Source organism: Cnephaeus nilssonii, assembly GCF_951640355.1.
Source record: "Cnephaeus nilssonii genome assembly, chromosome: 9".
NCBI lineage: Eukaryota > Metazoa > Chordata > Mammalia > Chiroptera > Vespertilionidae > Cnephaeus > Cnephaeus nilssonii.
Window position 1 is genome coordinate 72805886 of NC_137080.1, and position 15503 is coordinate 72821388.

Genomic DNA, 15503 nt, shown 5'->3' on the forward strand with positions numbered 1-15503 from the left:
TCTCACAGTCTATTTCTCTAACCTGAAATAATCAGACATTATACTATTTTTAGGTTCAATTCAATTTAGTTGAAATTTAAGCAATCTTCTCTGTTCACGAAGTAGTCCTACAGTTTTCCTTTATAGACTATTATATAATTTTGCTCCTCCACTAAAGAATTTTTATATTTAAGCTTCTAAAAGAAGCTTCCTAAAATATTTGACCAGCTTTCAATTACACACAGAGAAGCATGTTCTGCCTGCTCAAACTAGAGCCTTGTGATTAATTATAAAACATCTGAGTGTATTTAAAACAAATCAGAACAGACAAAAATAAATAATTTCCATTACTAGGACATAAAACTCAACCATTCATTAAAAACCGTTCATTATGAAAAGGAAACAAAGAAGTAAAATATCTTTGCTTTGATAGGAACATTCAAACACAACCCTGGACTTTTCATTGCACATTCTAACATCAGATTAGATGCATTTTCCAAAAGGTTTCACTTAATCATAAATTTAGAGACAAAACTCATGTAAGACAACTAAAGAAATATGAAGAAAAATAAAATTAATGTATTTTTAAATATTTCAACAAACACAGCAGGGTTCCCACAAAGCCTCTTCTTTCCTTTCTTGCCTTTATTCCTCCCAAATTAGGAATTAGCACAAGTAGTTCCCTGCTGTCTCCTCATTTCTAAACTTATGGCTGTTTCTCTTCTTTTTATTGAACTTATTGGGGTGACACTGGTGAACAAAATTATACAGGTTTCAGGTGCACTATTCCACAGCACATCATCTGTGTACTACATTGTGTGTACACCACTCCAAGTCATCTCCTTCCATCACCATTTATCCTCCCTAAACCTTCCTACACCTCTCCTCACCCCCACCCCCTGGCAATCATAATACACTCATGGAGGTTTCAAATAACATACAATCCCCTTAAGAACACAGACCCAAGTTTCTGAATTTATTAACATAAAGGAATAAATCTATTCATTGTTCATTTAGATGACCTTATAAGTTAAAATTGCATGCAGAGATCTATTTTCCTGAGAAAAGTAGATACTTTTCTTATTCCTTATGCCCTTTCAGGTTATGGCCTTTTCTATTATTTTTAAAGTTGCCAAGCATGTCAAACATGCGGCCTGCCGGCCCCGAGTTTGACATGCCTGTAATGTAAACAATAACTAAATTCTATGGTAAAGAAGAGATAGTGGTCTGAAAGAATCCTTCCTTGCTTAGCTGGAAAGATTTTTAGAAAATAATGTGGCTATGATTATTATTATGATAACAACTGCCTATTGTTTTGACTGCCTGAAATTAGGAGCTGCCATTTTAGTGAGGGAATGGACCCTAGCTGACACTTTCCTGCAAGCTGCACCACTGTGACATAATACTAAGTGCACCTAGCCCATCTGGCTGAAAGTACTAAGGTATGAAATCCAGAGAGGGGCCGGCTGGTGTGGTTGAGCATTGACCTATGAACCAGGAGATCACTGTTCAATTCCCAGTTACGGCACATGCCAGGGTTGCAGGCTCCATGCCCAGTGTGGGGCCTGCAGGAGGCAGCCGATCAATGATTCTCATCATTATGTTTCTCTCTCTCTCCCTCTTCCTTCCTCTCTCTGAAATCAATAAAAACATATATTTCTAAAAAAAAAAAAGGGGGGGGGCGTAAAGCAAGCCTGTCCAAAACAGTTCCTAAGAGTAACCATTTTAGCATATCATATTTGTAAAACATCCTTTGATATTAGAACAGTTAGTTGAGCCTTTCATTTTATTTTAAAATATATTTGATTTTTTACAGAGAGGAAGGGAGAGGGAGAGTTAGAAACATCAATGAGAGAGAAACATCAATCAGCTGCCTCCTACCTACTGGGGATGTGCCCACAACCAAGGTACATGCCCTTGACCGGAATAGAACCTGGGACCCTTGAGTCCGCAGGCTGATGCTCTATACACTGAGCCAAACCGGTTAGGGCTAGTTGAGCCTTTTAAAAGACCTTGATACACATTTGACTGATTGCTTTCTAATGACATTATTTCTTCCTTTCTGGCACAATCGAGTTGATAGTGTTTGATGGATAACCAGACAAGCAAAGGACAAGTCTGAGCAATAGCCATCCTTTATATCTGACATCTCCATATTTTATTACATATTTTAGGAAAAAGGAAAAAGGAACAAAAATCCTTTTCTGTTAGTTAGGCAATGTTAGTTCCAAAAGATCTCACTACACACAGAAAGGCTCAAATCAGTATTACTTTGAAGCAGCCAATCTTTAAATAAAAATTTTGTTGCAACTAAAGAATCATCAACAGTTATAAAACTGGGGAGAGGGAGAGATTTGTATCTTAGTTGAAGTTTGCTCACATGACCACAGGATGCCCTGGGCAAAGCACAGTACACCAAATGCAAAGCTTGGCTTTTCCTGCTCGGCCCTTCTGTCTGCCTTATACTCGCCCCTCAGTTTGCTCCCTTCAATCAGATGTAAATGAATGCCAGCAGGAACTAAAATCAGTCCTACCAAGATGCTTCAACAGTGTTGGCATATGAACTATCAGACAGCTGACAGAATTTTAAAGTCAAGTACTGAAAAACACATAGGTTTGGCCTAAATCTCTACTGAGTTATTTTTAAAAAGTGACATTAACATTACTTAAAAGTACTCAGCAGACTTCTTTCATTAAAGATACATCACAGCAAAAGCATGGACAACTAAGGACTTAAGAAAACTGGACATTTGCAACAGCAGCCTGTGACTTTTCACCGTGCTAGCTGGCAGTCAAAGAAAGAATTTTTGGCCCTGTGGTGGGAAAGAACAGAGATGCCACTCACTAAATATGAGCAGAAGCTGATCTGGAAGGAAAGATCAGAAATTCAGTTTTGTCCAGGTTATGCCTTTTAAAAATCCAGGAAGAACTATTGAACTGAAGAAATAAAACTATAAATCAGCCAATCTCGGCACATTCTGTAGATTTATGTGTTTAACATTAGTTCTACACTGAAAACGATAGCAATCAAATAATGTTTTACACTCTTTTCATGATTAGCTACAACAAATGGATAGAAGTATCAGTTGCTACAGGACCATTCAGTCTTAAGATCCCTTAATTCAAGAAGATCCCTTCTTACAAGAAACTCTTTAGCCACCCAACACTTCTCAGAACACTGAACCATCATTTGCTTTAGGGATGCACTCACAGTGTGTTGGCTACTAGCCACTTGTGGTACTGAGTTCTTGGAACTTGGCTAGTCCAAATGGAGATGTGCTGGAAAATACACACCACATTTCATAGGCTTTGTATGCAGAAAGGAATGTAAAATATCTCATTTAAAATTATGTATACTGATTACATGCTAGCCTGATAATATTTAGTGTATATTGGGTAAATAAAATACAGTAAAATTAATTTCATCCTTATAAAACATTTTAAATGTGGATATAGACATTTTTAAATTACATGTGTCACATTGTATTTTTACTGGACAGAGAATTTCTGAACAAAAGATGAATATGGCTTCTTTTCTAGTACATAAGCAGTGATATCATGCTATTTAAATAATTGAAAATCCAGGAGGATGAAGAAGAGCAACTAAAAATCATATATAATTACTAGAAGTAGAAAATTATCCATTTTACATCTATGGCTACAAAAACACATCTCTAAAAAGTATATACCCCAATATGAGATCAAGAACAACTAAAAAAATAAAATAAAAATAAGAAAATAAGGAAAGATGTATCCCTTTAATAAAAATGATAACAACTTTCCCCAATTATTTATATAAAATCATAAAATTATATATTGTGATCAGCCACCCTAAATTTTTTTCAAGCAGGAACTTTATAAAAGCAAGCATGTTCCTTATTCTATAGAGAAATACTTTAATAAATGCAATGTGATTTAATAAATTTATTTTATAAGGTTTGAATTACATATTATATAGACGATTTCCCTAACCTTAGGAATATGCAGAATAACTGAGAACCTCCAGGCTAAAAAGATAACTTAGTCTGATTTATGTTCATTTGTGGATAATCTATGCTTGTGTTCCAAAACTTTTTAGATTTCTTTGGCTATGTATGATATTCTTTTTTTTTTTTTTGTAATTTCTTTATTGATTAAGGTGTTACATATGATATTCTTAAATTTCACTAGCCTACCAAGATGTAGGTTTCCATATCTTTCTTCCCTGGTATTCTATTAGCCCTTTTGATCTGTAGTCTTTGTTCTTTTTTAATTTTAAGTAATTTATCATCATTATTTCTTTCAATATTTTTCTCTCCTCCAATTTCTTTTCTCCTTTCTGGGAATCCTACTATTCTAATGTCAGCACTAATATCTCTCTTCATCATCTCTCTTAGCCTTCTTGATATTTTTTATCTCTGCTTTTCCTCCACCTTCAGAATTCTACAACATGATCTTCAAGTTCATTAATTTATTTTTCTCTTGTATCCATCCTATTTATCTTATTTATTCAGTTCTTTACTTCAGCTACATTTGTCTATCTAATATTTCCGTTTTGTTCTTTTTCACTTCTTGTTCCTTCTTAATACTACTACTATCCTCCCTTTATCACAGAATCTTACCAAATAATAGACAAACATGTAAATTGACCGTACCTTTGCTACGCCCATAGCCAATCAGAGTGACTATGCAAATTAACACAAAAAAGATGGCGGTTAATTTGCATACATAGGCGCCCAGTGCCTGTGTCCCAGGAACATCCTGGCATCCAGGTCACTGTGAGGCAAGGCCTGGTGCAGGAGCGGACCCCTGCGATCGATCACAGGGAGCTGGGGCTCCTCTCCTACTCAAGGCCGAAAGCGGACCCCCTGCGATCGAGCGCAGGGAGGTGGGACTCCACTCCTGCCCTAGAGGCTTTTGGCCTGGGCAGGCCTGGGCAGGGGCGGAGCCCGCGATCAGAGGGAGCTGGAGGGCCCCTGCCCAGGCCTAAAGCTTCAGCAGGAGGCTTTAGGCCTGGGCAGGGCCCAGCCCACGATTGGTGTGAACTATAGAGGAAACACCTTTTCTGACTGCACATTGGCTAAGCTTCCTGTATGCCACTGGTAATATTCTTAGTAACTTGGGTATAAGAATCCAAAAAGGTGATCTAGGGTTTTTCCACCACACTTCTGGAGAAAAAAACGAAGGTCCGCTGCTAGAGGGCTAAGAAATGTCATATCCTGCCCTAGCTGGTTTGGCTCAGTGGATAATGCCTCGGCCTGCCGACAGCAGGGTCTGGGTTCGATTCTGATCAAGGGCATGTACCTAGGTTGCAGGCTCCTCCCTGGCCGGGGCCCAGATCAGGGCTCATGCAGGAGGCAACCAATCAAAGTGTTCCTCTCACTTTGATGTTGCTCTCTGTCTTTCCCTTTCTCTTCCACATTCTCTAAAAGTCAATGGAAACATATCCTCAGGTGAGGATAAAAAAAAAAAAAAAAAAGAAAGAAAGAAATGCATATCCTATGAAAGACACATCTTGAAAATGCCTAAAGAAAGTTGTCATTTTTTCTTGGTGAAGGGACTGGAGTCCGTGTTGATGAAAACACCTTGGTGGCTGTGGTGACAGGCAGTGGCTGGAGCAGTGGGGTGAGATGGGGCTGGTGCCTTCCCCTGATCAGCCCGGTTGCCTCCCACAAAGGGAGGCCAGACTGCAGCTTAGGCCCGCTCCCCAGGGGGAGCGGGCCTAAGCCGTCAGTAGGACATCCCCTGAGGGCTCCCAGTATGTGAGAGGGGGCAGGATGGGCTGAGGGACCCCCCCTACCCCCAGTGCACAAATTTCGTGCACTGGGCCCCTAGTATAGTATATAATTATGTTTATTTTAAATTACTGATCCTTCTGTTCTCACAACTCTGCTTTCAATAGTGATTGTACTCTTCATGCATCCAATTATTTTGGCATAGGTGGTCATATTCACCAAAGGATATGAGCTAACAGATCTGGAAACGTGTGTGAAAAAATGGCCAAAACCCAAGTCCTCCCTGATATATTTGAGAAAGATGGAAGGGATGAGCCACGGGCGCCAAATAACCACTCTTGACCACTTCTTTTGCTGTGTGCCACCTGGCAACTCCTTTTAGCCTTTAATCTCTTAAAGCAGCAGCAGTGGGGGAAGGCATCTCTGTGAAGTATGATCTGCGAGCCCTGGGAGGAATGAGCCTGGTCTGCTGGTTAACATGTGCCTGTTATCAGCTCACACCCCAGCAGGGCTGTCACACGGCCCTAACTGCACCCTATTGACATCAATTTCTGTAACAGAGGGGCAGCAATTATCATTTCAAGGCAACTGGAGAAAATCAGGTCAACACAAAACTTAAAAGAAAAGAAACTTAAACTAATGTATGATCTGATTCCTCAGGCAACCCCATGCCATAGGCTAGACTACCCACACACATACACCAACTTTCAATAGCCTCAGTCACCCAATAGCCTTGGGTTCTTCAGTTACTTGGGTTGTTTCCTCTGGTCCATGCTTTCCTCTTTCCTCTCCATGGTTAGCTTTGGAAAAAAGAGCCAACAGTCCCCATTAACTATCTTCATACAATCCCAGGTCATTTATCAAAGGAATGAGATCCCTGTGCTACAGCTTAGGAAGCTGGTAAAATATGAGAAAATCCTGTAAGGATTCATTGACAACGCTAAGTGTAAGTAATCTAACACTTTTTAAGTACCACAGGCACACTTAAAAATACAAACAAACATGTACTCCAATTGTCAGACTAATACCAACAATTAAAAATACTTCCTAAAATAGAGCCGAACTCCTTCACACAACTCCTAACCTCAGATATTTCTGGTACAACGTAAGTACTGGGAGAGGCAGTCATGTGCGGCATTAGAAGAGGGTTGGGGCCCAGATTTTCCTACAAAGAGGTAAAGCGCTCTTACAACCTGTACTGGTCCTATCTCTTTGTTTTGGGAATATCTTTACATGTTCTGGGTTTGACCTTTGTTGTTCTGCTTGAGCCTCTGTGTCATGTGGCACCTGGCCAAGCCCACAGCGCTCTCTGTTCTGGGCAGGGAGGGAATGAGGTCCTTCACCTGCAGCACAGTGGGTGCCTGCAGACCATCCCCCTGTGGCATCATCTGCCCACAGGGAACCCATGTTCTCGACTGAAGTTGACCTTGTTCTGCCTCTTCTCTGTGAGGAAAGCGCTGCTCCATCTAGTGTCTGTGTGAGTCATGCCTTTCTTGGTGACTTGGACTCCTACAATCCACACAGTGGTGTGAGGCATTGTCATGCCCTACGCCAGTGGTCGGCAAACTCATTAGTCAACAGAGCCAAATATCAACAGTACAACGATTGAAATTTCTTTTGAGAGCCAAATTTTTTTAACTTAAACTTCTCCTAATGCCACTTCTTCAAAATAGACTCGCTCAGGCCGTGGTATTTTGTGGAAGAGCCACACTCAAGGGGCCAAAGAGCCGCATATGGCTCGCGAGCCGCGGTTTGCCGACCACGGCCCTACGCTATGCTCCACAGAGTGGGACTCCTCCCTCTGGAGGAGCAACAGGTGTAACTTGCTCAACAAATACAAAAACATTCTCAGGGGCGGAGCAACTGGCCTGGCTGAGGAGAGCTCTCGGGCTCTGAGGTGCAGGGGTTCAATTAAGAAGATGTCAGCTTCTACTCCAAGGAAAAGGAAGTAGAAATCTTTGAACTGTGACAACCTATTATCTGACATTCCATCAAAGAAATTAATTTGGGACTTTACTGAAAATATATTTTCATCACCTAATAAAAAATATATCTGCCAAAGTAATGATGAAAAGAAAATGTGCATTGCTCTCAACAAGGTCATTTCAAGTCTGCTCAAAACAACTAAAAGAGAAAGATTAGCATCTGCAAATCAAGGTCCACCTTTTAAATCTTGTGTGTCTACTGTATCCTTTTATAACAAAAATAAGTGTTACCTCAGTCCATTAGAGAGAAAGATGATAACAGTGAATAGACCCATTTATCTAAAAACTAATAATGAAGTACCTTTTTCCCCATGTGACAGAAAAAATGCAGGAAAAACCAATCTGCTCCAAGAAGATGAAGGAAAAAAACACAGAAGAGTTTAACTGCTAAGTGTCAATCAAGTTATAAGTGCAGCAAGCCTGTATCAAAGAATTCTAAAAATTCCAAGCAAAATCGAGTGACCTGCAAACCAACTGTAGAGAAAGAGAATAGTTATTCAGCTGAAAATAATTTAAATGCTCCTCGAGTTCTAAGCCAAAAAGTCAAACCACAAGTGACACTCCAGGGGGGAGCAGCATTTTTTGTTAGGAAAAAAATCCTCTCTTAGAAAACTGTCTCTGGAAAATAAGCCATTTCTGGGACTCACTCAAGAGAATAAATCAGAAGTGAATAAAGATTCTGAGTAGAGACTGTCAATGAAAGACAAAGTTTTGAGACAAGGCAAGTGGTAAAGTACTTGTTGCTAGAAAAGGAACTGAACATTGAGCGGCTGGGTATGAGAAGTAAAAATGAAGAGAAATTAATAATAAAGGATTCATCAGCTGGAGCAGTTTCTTCAAGGGAGCATAAACCTGAGGAAAATATGTGTTTTTCTTCAGAAGATGCTGACAGTGAAAGCAAGGCAGTTTGTTCTGAGTCCACTGTCTATCCCATCGTCAGTGCGTCTGCAGTCAGTACAAAAAGACCTCTAGTGGGAGAACAGTCTTCTGTGGCATCCATCACACCTACTAACTTTTTGAAACAGACCAATACACAGGAAAGTATTAATGCCAGAGATGTAAATAAAGAAACAAAAAAACAGCTTATCATTGACGCACGTCAGAAACCTTTTGGAGCCACCGTGTGTAAGTCTTGTGGCATGATCTATACTGCTTCCAACCCTGAAGAACTGCAGCATGTTCAGCGTCACCACAGATTTCTGGAGGGAATCAAATACACAGGCTGGAAAAAAGAACATGCCCCAGCTGGCGTGGCTCAGTGGTTGAGCATCGACCTATGAACCAGGAGGTCATGGTTCGATTCCCAGCCGGGGCACATGCCCGGGTTGTGGGCTCGACCCCCAGTGGGAGGTGTGCAGAAGGCTGATCAATGATTCTCTCTTATCACTGATGTTTCTCTCTCCCTCCCTCCCTCTTCCTTCTTCTCTGAGATCAATAAAATATATATTTTTAAAAATAAAGAACGTGTAGTAGCAGAGTTTGGGGATGGGAAAATCATGTTGGTTCTTCCACATGATCCAAGTTATGCTATCAAAAAGGTAGAAGTGCAAGAACTCGTTGATAATGAATTGGGCTTTCAGCAAGTTGTTCCCAGATGTCCAAACCAAAACCAAAACATTTCTCTTTATATCTGATGAAAAGAGAGTAGTTAGTTGGGTGTTTAATTGCAGAGGCCTCCAACAGACCTTCCATGTCCTGTCTGAACCAACTAGTCCAGAACTTCCAAGTTCTAAAGAATGTCGCAGGGCTTGGCGATGTTCAAATGTACCAGTACCTGCAGTCTGTGGAATAAGTAGAATCTGGGTCTTCAGGTTTAACAGAAGAAAGTGCATTGCAAGACAACTGGTAGATACGCTCAGGAATCACTTCATGTTTGGCTGTTTTCTCAGCACTAATGAAATAGCATTTTCTGACCCAACACCAGACGGCAAGTTATTCGCAGCCAAGTACTGCAACACCGCTAATTTCCTTGTATACAATTTTAATAGTTAAATCCAATTCCAACTATAGAATAGTTACTGTATGGATGAGTTAAGACAGTTTCTTATCATATAATAACTACTTAGCAAATGTCAAAATAAAAATACTGAAACGCACACACACACACACCAGCTGGTTGTTTAATTCTTTATGAATTGAAAAGTAATGGATAGATTTGTTGAAAATTATCTGGAGATTCAAAGAAGGGAAAAACCTTTGGAAGATGTAATACTGACTAACACTCTGAATCCTTAATTATGAAACTTTGCAGATATAACTGGAAATTACTTGCCCCTTACATAGGAACACTGACATGTTTTCCACAGAAATGTGACCATTTACATTTTATTAAGCACTTTTGAACCAGGATTATTTCATGCTTACTCAGAAGCAAACAGGAAAATTTAAAGAAAAATAATTTCAATGCCCAATTTTTAAAGGTAATTCCTGAATTCTGTACACAGAATTCTCACCTTATAGATAGCAGCTCAGTTGAATATATTCAGAAGGTGTTCTAAATTTCTAGTTTATAGTAGGATAAGATGATAAAGAATAAGATATTCGTGTAGAACAGAATTATATAGCTTAATGTTTTAATCTTTTTAAAAATCTTTACTCAAAAGAAATTCTAACCAGATTTAATTAAAATTAAACTTAGTAATTGCACTACTATCATTTAATTTTTGGTGTATGAATATGTTAATTGTGCTACTTATCTTTAGTGTACTTATTACTATTGAAATCATCAACAAAATGGATGCCCAATTAGGATTAGATGATTCATATTATCACATTTTAAAATTTTTGCATATCTAAAATACATCTTACTTCTTCTGAGACATCTAACAAAATGTATAGTATCAGAACCAAGGTTAGTGAATAAATATACCTAAGTTGATGGGCCAGAGAACATGACATTATGTAGATACACCCAAATGTCTTAATCTCTCTAAAAATCACAGTTTTCTAGTATAATTCTTGGATACTTTGAAAAGCAAAGAATTATTCAGATTATTGATTCTAAAAAACATGTAATTGCTATCTGGCAATAATACTCTAGGGAAGTAGTTTTCCAGGTTATAACTTTATGTAGAACATGTTCATTACATTCTTTTATTTGCCTGTAAGTTAACATGGTTTCAAAATTTAAAGGCTTGAGTTCCAAAAAGAATGTGGAAGTGTTAAAATGTGCATAATTATGCAAACATCTTATTTTCTGCACTGCTGCTTTGTATTAAATATTTTATTTTAAAATTTTTATTAACATTATTTGCTTGTTCAATTAAAATTCTTCTCAATATTAAAAAAAAGCATTCTCAGAATCACATATTTTTCAGTGAAATTCTGAGTGACCGCTAAACCTCCTTTCTCCTGTTGTACTGTTAATCCTCCCATTTCCACTGTTAAACCAGCACAGCTTTAAAACTGCCCTGTGTAAACTCCACAGTTTTCCCAGGAGCGTGTTCCTGGTTCACATTAGATTGCAGATGATGGGGGTGAGGTGTTGCTCAGGAAATGCTGCTGAGGCAGTAATCCTGGGAAATCTGACCTACATACTGGGATTCCAACCAACACCACCAGCAAACACCACACCATTTGTGGCTGTCTGTTCCAGTGAACTTCTCCTTTCCAACCACCTACAACACAAAATCAATATTGTGTATCATCTCACTGTAGCCAGAGTTACTTACTGGGATTTTAATATAAGACTGGAAGAGGAAGTGAGAAATCAGGCAGAAAGACACAGTAATGAATGATGCCACCCTGAGCTTGAAGTCAGACATGCCTGGATCCAAATCCAAATCCTTCCTAGCAATATGACCTTGAAATAAGGATTTAATTCCTTTAGTGCCTCAAATTCCTCATCCATAAAATGAGGGGACCCATTCCTATTTTACATGCCTACTGTAAGAACTAAGAATAATAAATGCAACATACACGTAATATGCCTTTTCTTATTTATTCAGCAAATATGTATTGTGCAAAAACAACGGGCTCTGTGCTAAGAGCTACTGGCTGTTGCTAGTACTAACCAGCACTCAACTAGCACCATTACCATTACTATTAGTTCTGTTAATTCAAATATCTTGACTAAGCTTTGCTCAGAATTCACAAGCTTACCCTTGGAAGTAATTACTCTAAGAATACATTTACTGAATTCTCAAATTATGTCAATTCCCAATGGATCCAATCTGCTTCTAAAAAAGTAAAATCAAACTATTACTATGTGGTTTTTACTAAAATGTCTCCTCCACAAGTCAGTGAATGTGTTTACTTCTCATTATTTCTAAATATAGTGTTTGTAGTACCATAAAAATAATGACTTTAAGGTTCCAAATTTTATTGATCAATTATACTCAGCTCCAAACATGATAGACATTGCTACATTTTTTACTCAAAAGTAGACAATTCTTTACCAAATAATATGGATACATTCATATATACAAACACACATACAAACACCTTGAGACACATGTTAGATATATGCCTTTACACTACTTTCCACCTTCTTGTCTGTCTTTACTACATGAATATTTTATAGAAGAGGGTGGACTTGAAGACACTGATTCAAAACCAAGTTGAGTGCTTGTTCCAATTAAAAGTTAATATTAAACAAGCTTATTAGAAGACATTTCTTTGTTGTAATGTTCTAGGGGAATTGTTAGAACTGGACTAGTGATTTTTAAAATTGTTTTTCTAATGTAAAATTCAGGGGCTAAATAAAAGCCACTATAAATAAACATTAAATGGATTTGTACTCGGCACACACATTTTCCTGAAGTGCTTTTTTAAGGAATATGAATAAAAACCTTTATGCTTCACACTAAAAAAAATCCACAAATGTATACTCAGAGGGAACACAAGATTATGGCTCCAGTAACTTTTATAAAATAACCAACCACAGAAATATTTGTTGTGTGTCTACTCAATTTTGATCCATTTCTCCCAGACATCATCTCACGAGATCAAGTTTTTTCACAATAAATACTGGTCAATACTGGTTATCAAACTGTTTTCCAACATCTCATTTCTGATTTCTAGGTTTGTCATTTAATATGAAATATAGCAGTTGAGTTAGGAAGACAATAAACTGTTAGGGAAGTTGAACACGGCGTGTACACTAGACATATCAGGAATGTGTCTGCTGTGCCCAGGGCCCTCTGGAGGCTCAATCTACTGCCTCTGACCAGGTAAGGTCTCTTGATCCTCTTCTTTCCCTAAGGAGAAGCCTGTGTCTAAGAACATGAGGCCTCAGATGTCTCTCTCCAAGGTCTTCCTGCCTCGTCTTATATACCTCCCGCCTACACTCCACTTTGTCATGCCAGGGATCCTGCTAAATACAAACCTGCTCTGCTGTTCCCTTACACTTAAATCTTGTCAGTGAATCCTCACTGCCTTCAAGATGGAGTCTCAACCCTTAGCCTGCTCTACCTCCCTTTGCCTCATCTTCATTCAGTCCCAGCCCTCACCCAAGCCTTCCTCCCCTTAGGCTAGATGCTCCAGCCATTCTGCAAAGCAGCTCTTCCCATTGGCCCAGCAGTTCCAACACCTCTGCTCTTTGGAGTCCAGTTCTCCTTTTACACACCTCATGTGTCTCTCTGGCAAACACCTATTCATCTTTTCCATTCCTTAAGGGCCTTCCAGGAAACCTCGATCTGTCCCACGCCTTAACCTTACAGCTGAAGACTCCCTCCTTGGTGTCTCTCAGTACACGCTTCTGCTTTGCACACACCTATCTGCTTGTTTCTCTCCTCCTAGACAGCAAGCTCCTTTAGGGCAGAGGCCAGGGCTTGTCCATCTCTGCCCCCACAAAACACAGCATAGAGCTTTCACTCAATAGGTGACTGACAAATGAAGTAATTAACCTTTGCATGTAAAGATAATATCCTGCACAGGATAAGCACTCATTAAATATCTATAGAATAAGCAAATTAATGAATAATTCTCTAGCCACTGGTAATAATGTGTGGACATCTACAGACACTCAATTTTCCTATAAACTAAGAGTTTTCGAAATGTAGATATACCTCTCCCCTCCCCCCTATCTCCTACTCTGCCTTAGAGACCTAAAATAAAAACAGGAAAACACAAGGGCTATCCTTATCAACCCTTACCATAGACTAACACCAGCTCAGATCTTATAATAGAAAGATCTGAAGGAATTCGCATGATCCGTCTCTGCCCACCTGTATTAGGCAGAACTCTTAGGGGTCAAAGAACAGACACAAAACTTTAACTATCCAAAGGGGAAACCAGCAATTATTAAAAGGAGTCCAGGCTGGAGTAGCTCACAGAATCTAAGGAAGAGCGACAGAAAGCAGGAATGGCAAGGTCTCACAGAACAGAGCCAGGTTTTCTGTCCTCCAGCTCACTTTGGGCCAAGACATCCTAGACTAACCACCGTGGCCAGAAGGATGTGAAATTATGATTTCCCAGCCTATGTCACATGGTCACAGAATCTGGTCCTGCAGTGTGGATATTTATCTGTCCCTCTACTAACCACCCCAGACAGCTAACTCCCTATTCAAGTATCTCCAAATACCAGCTCCAACGTAGCTTGTCTCTACAACTTGTAAGAAACTGTGTTTTTTTTCCAATTACAGCTGACATTTATTATTATATTAGTTTCAGCTGAACATCACAACTTAAGTAAGTAACCATTCATCAATACTTATTTGAGTACCTCTCCTCCCCGCGCCCCCCCCCCCACACACACACACAATCACAGTTCTAGATGCTAAGGACACAAATGTGAGCAAGGCAAAAAATCCCTGCCCTTTGGTGGAGACAGTAAACAAATACAAAATTTAATGTATTGTGAGATTAAGTGCTATAATAAAAACAACATGTTAAGGGGATAGGACGTAAGAAGGAAGGTTTGGGAAGGCAAGGATATTTTAGACAGGAACATTTTCTCTTAGAAGATGACATTTGAGGAGGGAGACCAGAATAAAGTGAGGACACAAACCATGTGAGTATCTGGGTGGAGAGCATGCCAGGATGAGGGCAAAACAAATGTAAGGGTCTACAGTGCAAGTGTTCGAGGGAACCACACAGATCTGGAAAAAGAGTAGTCCCTGTGAAGAGAGAATACACAAAGGCCCTGAGACAGAAAAAGGAGGTACAGCTAGAGGAGAGTGAGGAAAGAGTGGTTTCACAAAATACAACTGGATGGACAGGCAAGGATTTTTCAGTCTGTGTTGACAAGAAACCATGTGCATTTTTTCTCATTCCATACACTTATGTCTATGCCTTCTTATTCTAAGGTGAAAAAAATCAACTACAACTGCTAATGACAGCATAATCCCTACAACAATCCCTACCACTATTATTTACTTTCCAAACACCTGTGTAAATGCTATTGTGCATCGGGTTTTAGGATCAGTTATAAAGAGATTTTATGTAATTATCCAAGAGAAAAACACCATTTTTATTTCCCATGTGCTAAAGCTTTTAAGTCTATGAAGCTCAAGCAAGATCAAATAATATTTGTGAACAAGCGAGACAAAGGAAATAAATTTCAACTATGAATAGTACCTAATAATCATAGGATCAAGTATTTGACATGGCATAAAGTACCATTAAATCAATGAATAAGATGATACAAAGCCTCATACTATTGTAAGAATATCAGAACTACTTAATATCTTAATCATTTTAGCACCTAACTCAGGCCATTTGTTTTTTTACTACTTCTACAATTACAATTTGTCTTCTTGTGCCTTTAGTTTAGACCTGTGGTCGGCAAACTGCGGCTCGCGAGTCACATGCGGCTCTTTGGCCCCTTGAGTGTGGCTCTTCCACAAAATACTACGGCCTGGGCGAGTCTATTTTGAAGAAGTGG

General features: G+C 39.1%; 1 protein-coding gene and 2 pseudogenes across 3 annotated transcripts in view; 2 read left to right on the forward strand and 1 right to left on the reverse strand.

Moving 5' to 3' along the window:
* Window positions 1-15503, reverse strand: part of PRIM2 (DNA primase subunit 2) — a 288462-nt gene that overhangs the window by 141773 nt on the left and 131186 nt on the right. The window lies entirely within an intron of this gene.
* Window positions 7402-9077, forward strand: LOC307105532 (N-acetyltransferase ESCO2-like; annotated as a pseudogene). Its single transcript has one exon. The product of its transcript is annotated as an N-acetyltransferase ESCO2-like (transcript).
* LOC307105533 (N-acetyltransferase ESCO2-like) lies at window positions 9022-12197 on the forward strand (annotated as a pseudogene). Its single transcript has one exon. The product of its transcript is annotated as an N-acetyltransferase ESCO2-like (transcript).